The following is a 12,905-nucleotide window of genomic DNA, read 5'->3' on the forward strand; positions in this document are numbered from 1 at the left end:
AAAAATCACAACAGAGGTAGGCTAGAGAGACAGCTCAGTGGTTAAGAGCACTGACTGTTCTTCCAGAGGTCCTGAGTTCAATTCCCAGCAACCACATGGTGGCTCACAACCATCTGTAATAGGATCTGATGCCCTCTTCTGGTGTGTCTGAGGAGAGCCGTGTACTCACATACATTAAATAAATAAATAAATAAATCTAAAAAAGAATAAAAAAAGGGAGGAAGGGCAGACGAAGGTATGAAGTGACAAATCCATTGTTTCTAGTGACTTATTCTTGGCCAAAGACCGGGCCCTGTGTATTCTGGATTCCTAGCCTATTAGTTTCTGCCCCCATAGTTCCACATCTCAAGTCTTTATGCTTTTTTTTTCCCCTCGAGACGGGGTTTGTCTGTGTAGCCCTGGATGTCCTGGAACTCACTCTGTAGACCAGGCTGGCCTTGAACTCAGAAATCCGCCTGCCTCTGCCTCCCAAGTGCTGGGATTAAAGGTGCGTGCCACCACTGCCAGACAACTTTATGCTTAAGAAAGTACCCAGCCCATATTATAGTTTAATGTCAAAACTTGTTTTGTTTGTTTTGAGACAAATGTCTTGAAATGTGTTTCCCAGGCTTGCCTCCAACACCTGGAAGCAATCTTCCCGCCTCAGCTTCCAAAGTACCCGGGGCTGCAGGCATGTGCTCGCAAACCTGCTAATGCCAAACCTTGAAAACCCTTTCTACCACACAAGGTAGTAATAAGGCCATATGCTGGCCACCATACATTGTGTCATTAGCCTCTCTCTGTATCCTGACTCTGGTATTCTGAAATGACTCACCCAGGCCTGTGACCCTGTGATAAGAGGTACTGAGGACTCAGCAGGAAGGAGGCTGTAGGGCTGGCTCTGCCTGGTTTCTGCTCCCATGAAAACAAACAGCAGCTAAGGCATGGTCTATCTCTAAGATGAGGAACCCCATCCTCTGGCCTAACCCTCCAGTGAGAGGGAGACGGGAAAGAAGCCAGGGCACCTAAGCTGATGTCTCCAATGAGGCTGCATCATGCATCTGGTCACATGAGGCTCTCCTTAGGTACAGACTGCATCTCTAAAGCACTCCTGGGTACAAAGATGCTGCTCAGACTACACTTGGATGCAGAGATGTCAGCATAAGTCCTATGGGCTCCCATCCTCCTTGGCCCTAAGCCCAGCATCCTGGCACTTGGGATTGAGCTGCTTGGCCATTGCAAATGTCTCAAACTCAAGAATCAAATCCTCAGTCAGTGCAAATTAAGGTTCCTTTTTTCCTCGTCCTCCTCCTCTTCCTCTTCCTCCTCTTCTTCCCCTTCCTCCTCTCTCCAACTCCTCTTCTTCCTCCTCTCTCCCTCCTCCTCCTCTTCCTCCTCTTCTTCTTCCCCTTCCTCCTCCTCCTCCTCTCCCTCACCCCCACCCCGCCTCATACTTTAGTATCCTGAGTGTTGAGATTGCATCACTTGCCACCATACCCAGCTTGAATTCCCATTTCTTTTGTTTTACTGCAACAGTCCTACAGGAATAACTATAGTAAATGCTCACAGATCTGTGGTCAGTCACCAGGGTGTGGGGAAGTATGATATATAACGGCTGAGGTTAGTGAGCGGCTGAGGTAGTTTCAATGCAAGGACCTGCTGATCTGTTAATATGCACCCAGGAGACTCCTCCACAGTCCCAAAGGCCTGATTAGGGCCCCCATGAGGCATATTCAGACACAGGGCAAGCAAGAACAGAAACAAATGTCCCCAGAGCTCTCCATGAGCCCTACCAGAAGGTGCACATAACCCCCAGTGGGCTTCCTCACCCTGAACACATTCACCTGCCTGAAAGAATTCCCCAAAATCCAGTCAGCAATGTTTTTCTTTTTTCTTTTTTTTAAAGATTTATTTATTTATTCATTTTATGTACGTGAATACACTGTAGCTGTACAGGATGGTTGGGAGCCTTCATGGGGTTATTGGGAATTGAATTTTTAGGACCTCTGCTGGCTCCAGCCCAAAGATTTATTATTATACATAAGTACACTGTATCGGTCTTCTGACATGCCAGAAGTGTCAGATCTTATTACGGGTGGTTGTGAGCCACCATGTGGTTGCTGGGATTTGAACTCAGGACCTGCAGAAGAGCAGTCAGTGTTCTTACCCGCTGAGCCATCTCACCAGCCCCCAGCAATGTTTTTCTATAAAGGCCAAACAGTAAATATTTTTGACTTTGCAGCCCAGGCCATCTCCAACATAGTCATTTGACCCTGCCAATTTATCATGAAAGCAGCCACAGACAATATGGAAACAAATGAATATGGCTGTTAGAATAAACTTTATCTATTAAAAACAAACAAACAAACAACAATACGTAACAAGTTTGACCTGTGGGCCAGATTATAGACTTTGCTCTTAGGAAACAGAATGAGCTCCAGGTCCCAAGGGCATCCTGAATAGCTGTAATGATCTCCCATTAAAATCAACAAACTGGTTCCTGGTTTATACATCAGTCTCTGCTGAGTTTGGCTTGAGTGACATTTGAGTGACTCATCCTATAGGTGGCATTGGTATGTGATCTTTCTCCTCATATTTAGGAGGAAGAGAAATAAATTAATAACACGTGGCTTTCAAGGTCCAACGTTTCCAGATGCACAGATTTTACCAAGCTTGGGTTGGGGAGGCAGCTCGGGGTCAGTCTCCTGCCACACATACAGGAGGACCTGAGTTTGAATCAGCAGAACGCACTGTCAAACCCATGGGTGTGGTCGAGCTCACCTGCAATCCCTGCACTCCTACAGTGAGAGGGGAGAAAGAGGAGAATCTGCAGAAGCTCATGGGTAGATCGAGACCCTGGCCTATTCAGCAGTGAACTACAGAGACTCTGTCTTAATCAAATGGGAAGGATAAACACCAGAAGTTGCCTCATGGCCTCCACAGGCACCTGCATTCACATGAATATGGGTACACACACGCATGCGCGTGGGGGTTGCATCTATGCTGAATTTTTTGTTCTTGGCACTACCTCCAGAGCACAGCAGGATGACAACTAACTTAGCACCTGTAAAAATTCTAGGTATTCAAGTCATCCAACGAGGGCTTACAAGTTACAGGAGGATAAGCCTAGGCTCTATGCAAATGATGCGGCTTCCCTTAGGGGATTTGAGCAATTGGAAGCAGTACCAAGGATGCCCAGATGACTATTCTGGAAACAATGTTCCAACCTGACTGTGAGCAGCAAAACAGACACAGCCAGTCTAGCGGCCTCGCTTAGCTGCTGCCTCGATTGGCCAGCCCTGCAGCAGCCATACAGCCCTCGGCCGGGCTCACTGTATCTGATTTACCTTTCGTTCCTCTCATACACGTTGTCACAGTACTGCTAGGCAGGAGTAGCAGACAGATCTGCCCTGATCCCTTTACTCACTCATCCTCACAGCTGATGAGTTCACAGACGACCCCTGGGAACACAACATAGCTCCATGAGTTCACAGACGACCCCTGGGAACACAACATCGCTCCCTTCAGACAGGGAGGAAACCAAGACTGGGAGAAGGGGTGAAACTTGCAGACCAGTGACATTAATCTGGCTGAGCAAGCTGTGCCTGTCACACTACATCACCTAGACCACTCTTGGGAAATCCTGGTGGGTCCCATGACCAGAAGCTGACAATTCCAGTTTGGGGCCCAAACCCAGAGTGGATCTTCAGCCCTTCTCCCAGGACACCCATGACCCCTCTCACATGCTAGTTCAAGGTACTAGCGGGAGCTCTTCTGTGCCCCTACCATAGAGACCTTTAACCACACTCCCTAAGTCACATGACAAACCTCATGAACTTCCCCAACTGCCAAAGGTTCGTCCTATCGCTTGCCATTGCCACCTTGACACTGTTCATCTACAAGCTAGGCCAGAAGATCAACGTAAGGACTTCACTTGACATCAGAGAAAAAGATCATCAAATGGGCTTAATTCAACCAGGGACAGTGGGACAAAGGGAACATTCCAAACTGTCACCACAAAGCATATAGGTAACAGGCAAGGTCATGGGGCCAACTAAGTCACCCGGTCAAGTTCAAAGCCAGGTATGACACCTCCATCACCACAGGTGTGACCGACCTCTCATTTCCAGCTACCACTGGGTCAGGTGCAGCAAGCCAAAGCCACACCAAGAAGCTAGTTAGTTAGATGACAACATCTCTGAAGAACTTTCCAAATAGGCAAGTCTTCATCATACTCTGTTCTTTGGGGGTTAAAGTAAAGGCATCCTGTAACCAGCTAACAACATGTCAGAGGAACAAAGACGTGGTATGGACTGTCCTCTTGTCTTATTGCTTTGTTGACACAGGGTCTCATTATATAGCAGACTGACCTGGAACTCACAGTCCACCTGCTCCAACTCCAAACTACTAGGATTCTCAGTGTGCATAGCTACTTCTGGCCAGCTAAGGCTCTTTCCTTAATCGAATTTTCTCTTGCTGCGTTAGCTTTCTGTTTTATATTAATGTATTGTATTCTGCTCTATTTTGAGACAGTCTCAGGTAGCCCAGGCTGGCCTCAAAGTGACTACCTAGCTAAGAATGACTTAGAATTCCAGATCCTTAGCCAGTACTCCGGAGGCAAGGCAGATTTCGAGGCCAGCTTGGTCTACAGAGTGAGTTCCAGGACAGTCAGAGCTACACAGAGAGAGAAGCCCTATCTTGAATCACCCTCCCTACTGCCCCCCTCCTCAAGTGCATGCAAAAGAAATCCCAGAACCTCCTGCCTCCACCTCCCCAAGTGCTAGCCAATGTTTGCCACATGATTTGAGGTGTTGGGATTAAACTGAGGGTCTCCTAAGTGCTAGGCAATGCTCTATGTCTGAGCTTCATCCTCGGCCTTAATCTCTCTGGTAAATAGGCTCCTCTGCGACACAGGGGCCACCGCTCCCATTCTAGCAGGACTACAGTATGAAGTTCTCAGTCTCATGTCTTTTGGCTTTCCTGCTGAAGACGAAGGTAACTAGATCCTATCTCAAATGAAAATGTCTCACCAGATGAGCTTATCAACAAGAGATGATGAGATGGGCAATGAGCCAGTTCTAGACTATAGAGTGCATAACCTTTCTAGGGCCACAAAGTTATCGTTCCATCAAAATCTCTGTCTACCTATTTCCTGTGGATAAGAGTTATGCAAATAACACGTGTAGACATGCAAATGATTCTAACAAAGGGTGGTGTCTTAATTAGGGTTTTTCTGCTGTGAACAGACACCAGGACCAAGGCAACGCTTATTAGAACAACCTTTACTTGTGGCTGGCTTACAGGTTTATCATCAAGGCAGGAGCATGGTATCGTCCAGGCTGGCATGGTGCAAGAAGAGATGAGAGTTCTACATCTTCATCTGAAGGCTGCTAGGAGAACACTGGCTTCCAGGCAGTTCCAAGGGTATTAAAGCCCACACCCAGAGTGACAAACCTACTCCAACAGGGCCACACCTCCTAATGCCACTCACTGGGCCAAGCATATACAAACCATCAAAGGTGGCTACACAGACTTTCTTTTGCCCCCAATCCACCCCCACCCACATATCACACCCCAATATTTCCAGTCTACAGTCATGGCTGTACTTTGGAGTACTCGTTGAACTAGTTATAACACCAATAAATTTTATCAATAAGTTAAGCAAAACTCTTAACACATGCTCATTTTTTAAGATGTATACAGTGATAACATCACCTTTAAAAAAAACAAAAACAGCCGGGCGTGGTAGCGCACGTCTTTAATCCCAGCACTCGGGGGGTGGGGGTGGGGTGGGGAGGGAGAGGCAGGCAGATTTCTGAGTTCTAGGCCAGCCTGGTCTACAAAGTGAGTTCCAGGACAGCCAGAGCTACACAGAGAAACCCTGTCTTGAAAAAAAAAAACAAAAAACAAAAAACAAACCAAAACAAAAAAACAAAACAAAACCAAAAAAATGTATCTTTTACCATCACAGAAACTACAAGCATCTAACATAAGCAAACAGAATCAAAACTGTTGGTAGGAGGCCTCAGGCATCTAATAGCACAATGTCTAGCAGAAGGCTGACAGCGTCTCAATACTTGTATTTTTGATGCCTATTTCAAATTTGAATTATTTTAAACCAAGGTTATTATTTTTTGAAACTTGGTTCCATTAAGTCTGTGGTCTTTTTCCAAAAATGACTATCTATGTTAATTCTGAAGTTAAGACTTTTTTAAAAAAGAAAACCCTGACTGGCCTGAACTCAAAAATATCCACCAGCCTCTTTCTGAGCACTAAAACTAAAGGTGTGTGCTATCACACCTAGCCTTGAAGTTAAGCTCTTGTTGGATTTTGATTTTGTTTGATTTTAGGCCTGTCAACATAGTCATAGCTGTAGCTATCCTAGAACTCACAATGTAGTCCAGGCTGGCCTCAAAATCAGAGAATGGCCTGCCTGCCTCTAGAGTACTGGGATTAAAGGCAGGTATCACCAGGCTGGTACTGAAATTACTGTACCTTTTTTTTTTTTTTTTTTACTTCAAGAAATTTAAGGCCCATGTAGTGGTGGACACCTTTAGTCCTAGCACTCTGGAAGCAGGCAGGCCAATATATGAGTTCAAAACCAGCCTGGTCTACACAGTAAGTTCCAGGACAGTCAGAGCTACATAGTGAGACTCTTGTCTTGAAGAAAAAAGAAAAAAAGAAAAAAGGGCCAGGTGGTAGTGGTTCACACCTTTAATCCCAGCACTTAGAAGGCAGAGGCAGGGGGATCTCTGTGAGTTTGAGGCCAGCCTGATCTACAGAGTGAATTCCAGGACAGGCAAGGTTACACAGGGAAACCCTGTCTTAAAAAGCAAAAAAAGATGTGATGTAAACATAACCGCTCTGTCCCAGTCACCTTCAGGATTACTAAACTACCAGCTGTTAATATCTTGTTACAATATTAGAGCTTCATCCTCCACAACACCCACAAAACATTGCAGATGGAATCTCTGCCTGGCAGTCCCATTCTTCGCCACCCACAATACATTATTCTAAATTAGCATTTCTTTCCAATTAGTGTATTATACTCTTAAATCGATCTACAGACATCCAATCAACACTTTCTTCCTCTCAGAGTGCTAGGCTGTTTCTAGGTTTTGTTTTGGTTTTTTGTGGTTTTTCTTTTTGTTTTTTTGAAGCAGGGTTTCTCTGTATAGCTCTGGCTGTCCTGGAACTCCACTACAAGCAATCCACAAACACTGCAACAAACCTCTCTTTATACACAAATATCTATGGTATTCCCAAGAACTGCACGGTGGGAGAAGGTGTTTGGGTTTTTTGAGACAGGCTCTCTCTACCTATCCCTGAATGTCCTATGAAATCTATGTAGACCAGGCTGGCCTTGAACTCACAGACTCTCTGTCTCTCCAGTGCTAGGACACTGGGTTTTTTTAATTCACTCTTTTGCAAGTGGCTACTTTGTTCTAAGGCAGAGGCTCTCAGCCTTCCTAATACAGTCCCCCATGTTGTGATGATCCCAGACCGTAAAATTATTTCTTTGCTACTTCATCACTGTAATCTTGCTATTGTTATGAATTGTAATGTAAATTTCTGATATGCAGGATATCCGATATGCAACCCCCAAAGGGACTGAGACCCACAGGTTGAGAACCATTGGTCTACAGCAAGTAGCAATACAAACTTCTTCTCGCTTTTCATCTGATAGCATCAAACTTTCATTCCCGAATTTGAGTATCTAACTATGAGGGGTTATTGGGGGGGGGGGTTAAAAAAATCAGTGAGCCTCATCACATGTTCATTTAATCCTCCAATTTCCAACATCCTCAATGCTCGTGACAACTTCATCATAAACTGAGATTCAGAATTTGATCCACTAAGCAACTTTCTGCGGTTTAAAAAATAACACCGGAAGGCCATGGAGATGATCCAGTGGTTAAAGGAACTGGCCTAGGAAGTCTGATGAGCTGATTCCCAGAAGCCAAGTGAAAAAAACTGAATCAGCATCTGCAGTCTCAGCACATCGGACCGGAAGACAGGAGACAGGAGAATCATTCAGTGTCATTCCGATACCTGAGAACCAGCTAGCCTAGGGCTAGAGCTTTCCTCTCATCTCCACACTTGGGCAAAGGGGCTTGTGCAATAGGGTGTATACACGTGCTGGAACACAGGCACACACACACACACACACACACACACACACAAATAGTAAAACAATTCAGAAAAAAATCATAATGCTGGAGCCAAATGTTTTTGGCACAATCTAAACTCCCAGCATTCAGGAGGCCGAGGGAGGAGAGTTACAGCAAATTCAAGGTCAGTATGGGCTAGAGTAAAAGCCTATCTCATAAAAACACAAACAAACAAAGAACAACAACAAAAAAATGGAGCCTGATATGGTACACACCTTAATCCCAACACTCAGGAGGCAGAGGCAAGCCTATTTCTGTGAGCTGAGTCAAGCCTGGTCTATATAGTGAGTTGCAGGACAACCAGGATTACGTAGAGACCATGTCTCAAAAAAATAAGTATAATAACAACAACAACAACAGCAACAGTAATAATAACAGGAACAACAATGAGCATTTCTCCAAGAGTCACAGGAAAATTCCAGAAGCAGAGTTTTCACTTCAACACTGTGAAGTGGGACATGTTTTGTTTTGTTTTGTTTGGGTTTTCTGGGTTAACAGCATTCACGTCACATACACAATGGTGGGCCCAGAAGAGCAAAAGCCAGAATGTCCCATCACTACTATCCCTGGAGCTGTCACAATGCTGTCACCCAATGCTTTACTCATGTGTCCCTAGCAATGCTGGGGACAACAAGCCACTGTGCTGCCAGCCTCATAATTATGTGCAGGACATGACCCTCCACTGGTTTGTGAGTGGCTCCAGAGAGTCCTCCCAGTTACTATAAATAGAAAACGCTCTGCAGGCCGCAGCCTCACTCTTCTCTCCTGCACACTGTACCATCTCTGATCCCACCTAGCAGCCCCACAGTGAGTGCCCTACACCATCCAGGTTCCTGTGAAAGCCACACACACACAGCATACACACAGCAACATCGCCTACTGACACATATGTCCAAGAATGTGTCCCCATCAATAAACAGTGTCCTGGGCATGGTGTAGTCTCTCTCTTCCCACCACTGCTGTAACTCCCCTGGGGGTGACTGTGGTGCCCTTCTGGTCTTCAGTGTGGCCTCCTCTAACACTTTCTACCCTACAAACCCTGTAAGGTAAAGAGAAATCTACACTAAAAGCAGCTCACTGGGTATTCAGGACAACACCTAAATTCCCCATCCCACTAAAGGGCATTTGAGATACACGTGACATCCGCCTGCATCAATTCACTCCACACATGTAATCCCTTAATCCAAACAGGCTCCACAATCCCAGATCCAAAAACGCTGTTCACAACTTCACCTTGCTGTTCTCCAGGTAATGCACACCCCTCCTCTGACCCACTAGCCACTTCCTATCTCCATGACTCCAACTTCACCCCTCTCCCCTCCACACCAAGTCCTAGTTCCTCCAAAATGAGGTTTGGGTGTTGTCTCTGTACACAAAGGACTATCTCTACCCACAACAAAACAAATTCGTCTCAAAAATCTTTGCAAAGAACACAGCATGGTGCCCCAACCCTGTAATTCCGGCCTTCAGAAAGCTGAGGCAGGAGGGTCGCTGAATTCAAAAACCAACCCCATGGCTACATGTTGAGTTTGAGGAGGCTGTCTCAAAGCAAAGAAAAGCTTACCTTATTCCAGCCCAATAAATATCTGGTTTGCAGACCCAGAGTAAAGAATATTCCATAGGGCATACAGCTGCAGACCACAGGGCGAGTCTCAAATTCTGACCACTCATTTTCATCTATAAAATGGAGCACGTGACAGACATTCCATCCTCCAGCCCTTAGGATCTACTGTACTTAACACAAAATAATCCTAACCCTAAGGGGCCAGGGACCACAAAGGCTAGCTTTCACTATCAAGGAGGATGTGAGCCTCCCTGAAACCCACTAGCTCTTGCCAGGAATATTTGGGGTATTCCTGTCGGGGTGTTTTTGTTCAGATCGGGAATCGCCCCTGTCCACTGGTGTACTGCTCCAAGTTAAAAACATCAACAACAAACCCTGGACTCTGCCAAGAGCCGCCTGGCTGTGAAACCTTAGTAAACCGACTCCTCCTCCTGCCTCAGTTTCGCACTCCAGGGCAACCGGCCGTTCCAGCAAAGCACACTCGCGACACAAACAAGTCTCCGGCTGGGAGCTTTCAGAAGGGAAATATTACTCAGAAAGGGTCGAGGGATGGAAAAACCTAGCCAAAAACCAGTAAGTCACCTCTCATGGGGCGCGGGTCCTCCCGGGGGTCCCGAATTACCTGGGCGGGTGATCGCCGCGGTGACTGCAGAACCGTGGGAATTCCGGGCGTCGCGCAGACTCAGAGCAGCCACCTCTAGAGTCCGCCCCGCTGTGATTGAGCTGCTGCAACACCGATCGCTGAGCCCGGGCTACCTGCGCAGCCTGATTTGTGCAGCCTCGGAGTGTGGCGTATAAGCAAACCAATAGAAGCTGAGACTGAGGCCGGCAAGCCAGAAAGACTACGAATTCCAGTGTGCGTGGGCGGGGCTTCAGGGCCCTGTGGGCGGAGCTTTAGGGCCCTATGATCAGAGGTTGGGGCTGCGTCTTTTCAATGAACTAGGCTTGAGCACCTAGTTGTCTGGGGACTCTAGGGACAGTGAGTGAGAAGTCGCGCGAACTAACTGGTCTCCAGGCTTGTCAGCGCACTGGACCTACGAATGCTACCCCGTAGTCCACCCACAACAAAGGACCGTTTGTTTTTGGGTTTTTTTTTTTTTTTTTGGTCTGCCTTGGCCTATGATCACAACACCCACCCCACCCCCAACCTCCAGAGATGTATGGCCACCCCAGCTTTACAGACAGGATATCTGACAAAATCAAGGAGCTTAATTTTTTTTTCAGGCTCCCAAAACACTTTCAGTGGCGGAAGCTAACCTTAGCAGTCGGGTTCCTGAATGCTAAAATCCCCCCCACCTCCTATCATGTCCCAAATGTTGGGTGTCACAGTGAGCTGGAGAGGAAGTAAAATACTCTATATGCAAGTGCCAGAAGCTGGTGCTCAGTGAATGAGTTGGATGGAGTTGTGACAGAGTTCATGTAGTCTTGCCCAACTATACCAGGACCCGAAACAGGGCCAACTTCCAGGGCTTTTATGTTGGTATTTCTCTGTGTGTGTGTGTGTGTACACTCACACACCTGCGAACGCATGTACATATGTATGCATATGAGTGTAGAGGCCAGACGTCAACCTCAGGGCCATCCCCCTTGGTTTTGTCTCTGTGCTTTGGTTTGATTTTTTGAGATAGAGTCTCTATGCATCCCTGGCTGCCCTGAAACACAATATATAGACCAGCCAGGCCTTGAACTCAGAGAGATCCACCCTCATGCCCCTCCCTCTGTAATACTGGGATTAAAGATAAGCTTCATTGAGCCCAGATCCACCGTGTTTTGTAAAACAGGATATCTCATTTGGCCTGGGGCTTACTGGTCAAGCTAGACTGCTGGCCAGTGAATCCAGGAGATCGGCTGTGTCTTTCTCCCTAATGGTCACACTAGTGTGTTACACTTTGAGCCATTTCCCCCGTCCCTGAATCTTTCCCCCTCCTCCTCCCAAGTCTTAGGCCTGACAACCCACAGCAGGTCTGCTCCCTATCTCGGTTAATAAGATCACAGCCGCATCTGCCAGCTTAGTATTATCTCTGGCCATGTTTGCAGACAAGGAGAGTTGAATCATTGTGAGAGACTCTAAGGACAGCAAAATGAAGATAACAACGGACACTTGGAAGGAAACATTTGCGATCACTGACCTTAGCATATGGCCACATGGCCTAGGATCACAACACGGAGGTAACCTTGGGCTTCAAGTCAAAACCCTATGATAAAACACGCCTTCAGGTCTTCCACCATGAATATCTGAAGCACATTCATGGGCTCACTGAACATATTTACCAGGCCCCTTTAAGTGCCACACATAGCCAAGTTTTGAGATAAATAGGATTTTATTTCCTCCCCTTGGGCATTAGAAGTGTGTCCTTAGCCACTTCCTATCTCACCCAGAATAAATGGTAAACTTTGACTGTTAGGCCTTAATAATGAAAGGGACATCCTGGCCTGTGGCCTGATGTGTTCAGACAAAGGGCCTGGGACAGCCTTTTCCCTCCCTCAGCAATAGTTGAGTTGAGTGGACCAGAAGAGAAGGCACTATAAGTGGATACCCAATAGGAGAAGCTGCTGGGGGTTGCCAAGGTGATGGCCGGGGAGCCCAGGAAACCTGCAAGTAGATGTCAGAGAGGTCTGAGCCCAGGTCTGGGAGCACAGGTGAGCTCTGCTTTCAAGTTATCTGGATTCAGATTTCAACCCCACACCCACTACAAGTGTCTTGCCCAGAACTAGCTCATCTTCTCGGTTTCCTCATACCTAGCAGCAGCTAAGTGCCCCATAAATATAAGGTTCAATGATCCCTTGGGCAGTGGGTGTAACTTGAGAATTCTTTTCTTTTCTGGGACAGGGTTTCTCTGCGTAGGGTTAGATGTTCTAGAACTTTCTCTGTGGACTAGGCTGGCCTTGAACTCAGAGATCCGACTGCCTCAACCTCCAGAGTGCTGGGTGGGAATAAAGCAGTGTGCCACCTCTGCCCACTTGAAAATTCTAATGAGAAAAACAAGGTAGCTTGGTATGGTTGAATACACCAATAAATCCTGATGTCTGGGAGACTGAGGCAGGGGCATTGCCAGCCTGGGCTATATAATGAAACCCTGTCTCAAAAAGAAAGAAAGAAAGAAAGAAAGAAAGAAAGAAAGAAAGAAAGAAAGAAAGAAAGAAAAGAAAGAAAGGAAGGAAGGAAGGAAGGAAGGAAGGAAGGAAGGAAG

General features: G+C 46.5%; 1 protein-coding gene across 1 annotated transcript in view; it reads right to left on the minus strand.

The window, feature by feature from the left end:
• Lgmn (legumain) overlaps positions 1 to 10,514 on the minus strand; it is a 35,867-nt gene extending 25,353 nt beyond the window's left edge. Inside the window, exon 1 of the mRNA XM_021178946.2 lies at positions 10,337 to 10,514. The gene's annotated coding sequence lies outside the window, so the exon portion shown is untranslated. The remainder of the gene's footprint in view (positions 1 to 10,336) is intronic.
• Between the last annotated feature and the right edge of the window lie 2,391 nt (positions 10,515 to 12,905).

Source organism: Mus caroli, chromosome 12 (genome assembly GCF_900094665.2).
Source record: "Mus caroli chromosome 12, CAROLI_EIJ_v1.1, whole genome shotgun sequence".
NCBI classification, from domain to species: domain Eukaryota; kingdom Metazoa; phylum Chordata; class Mammalia; order Rodentia; family Muridae; genus Mus; species Mus caroli.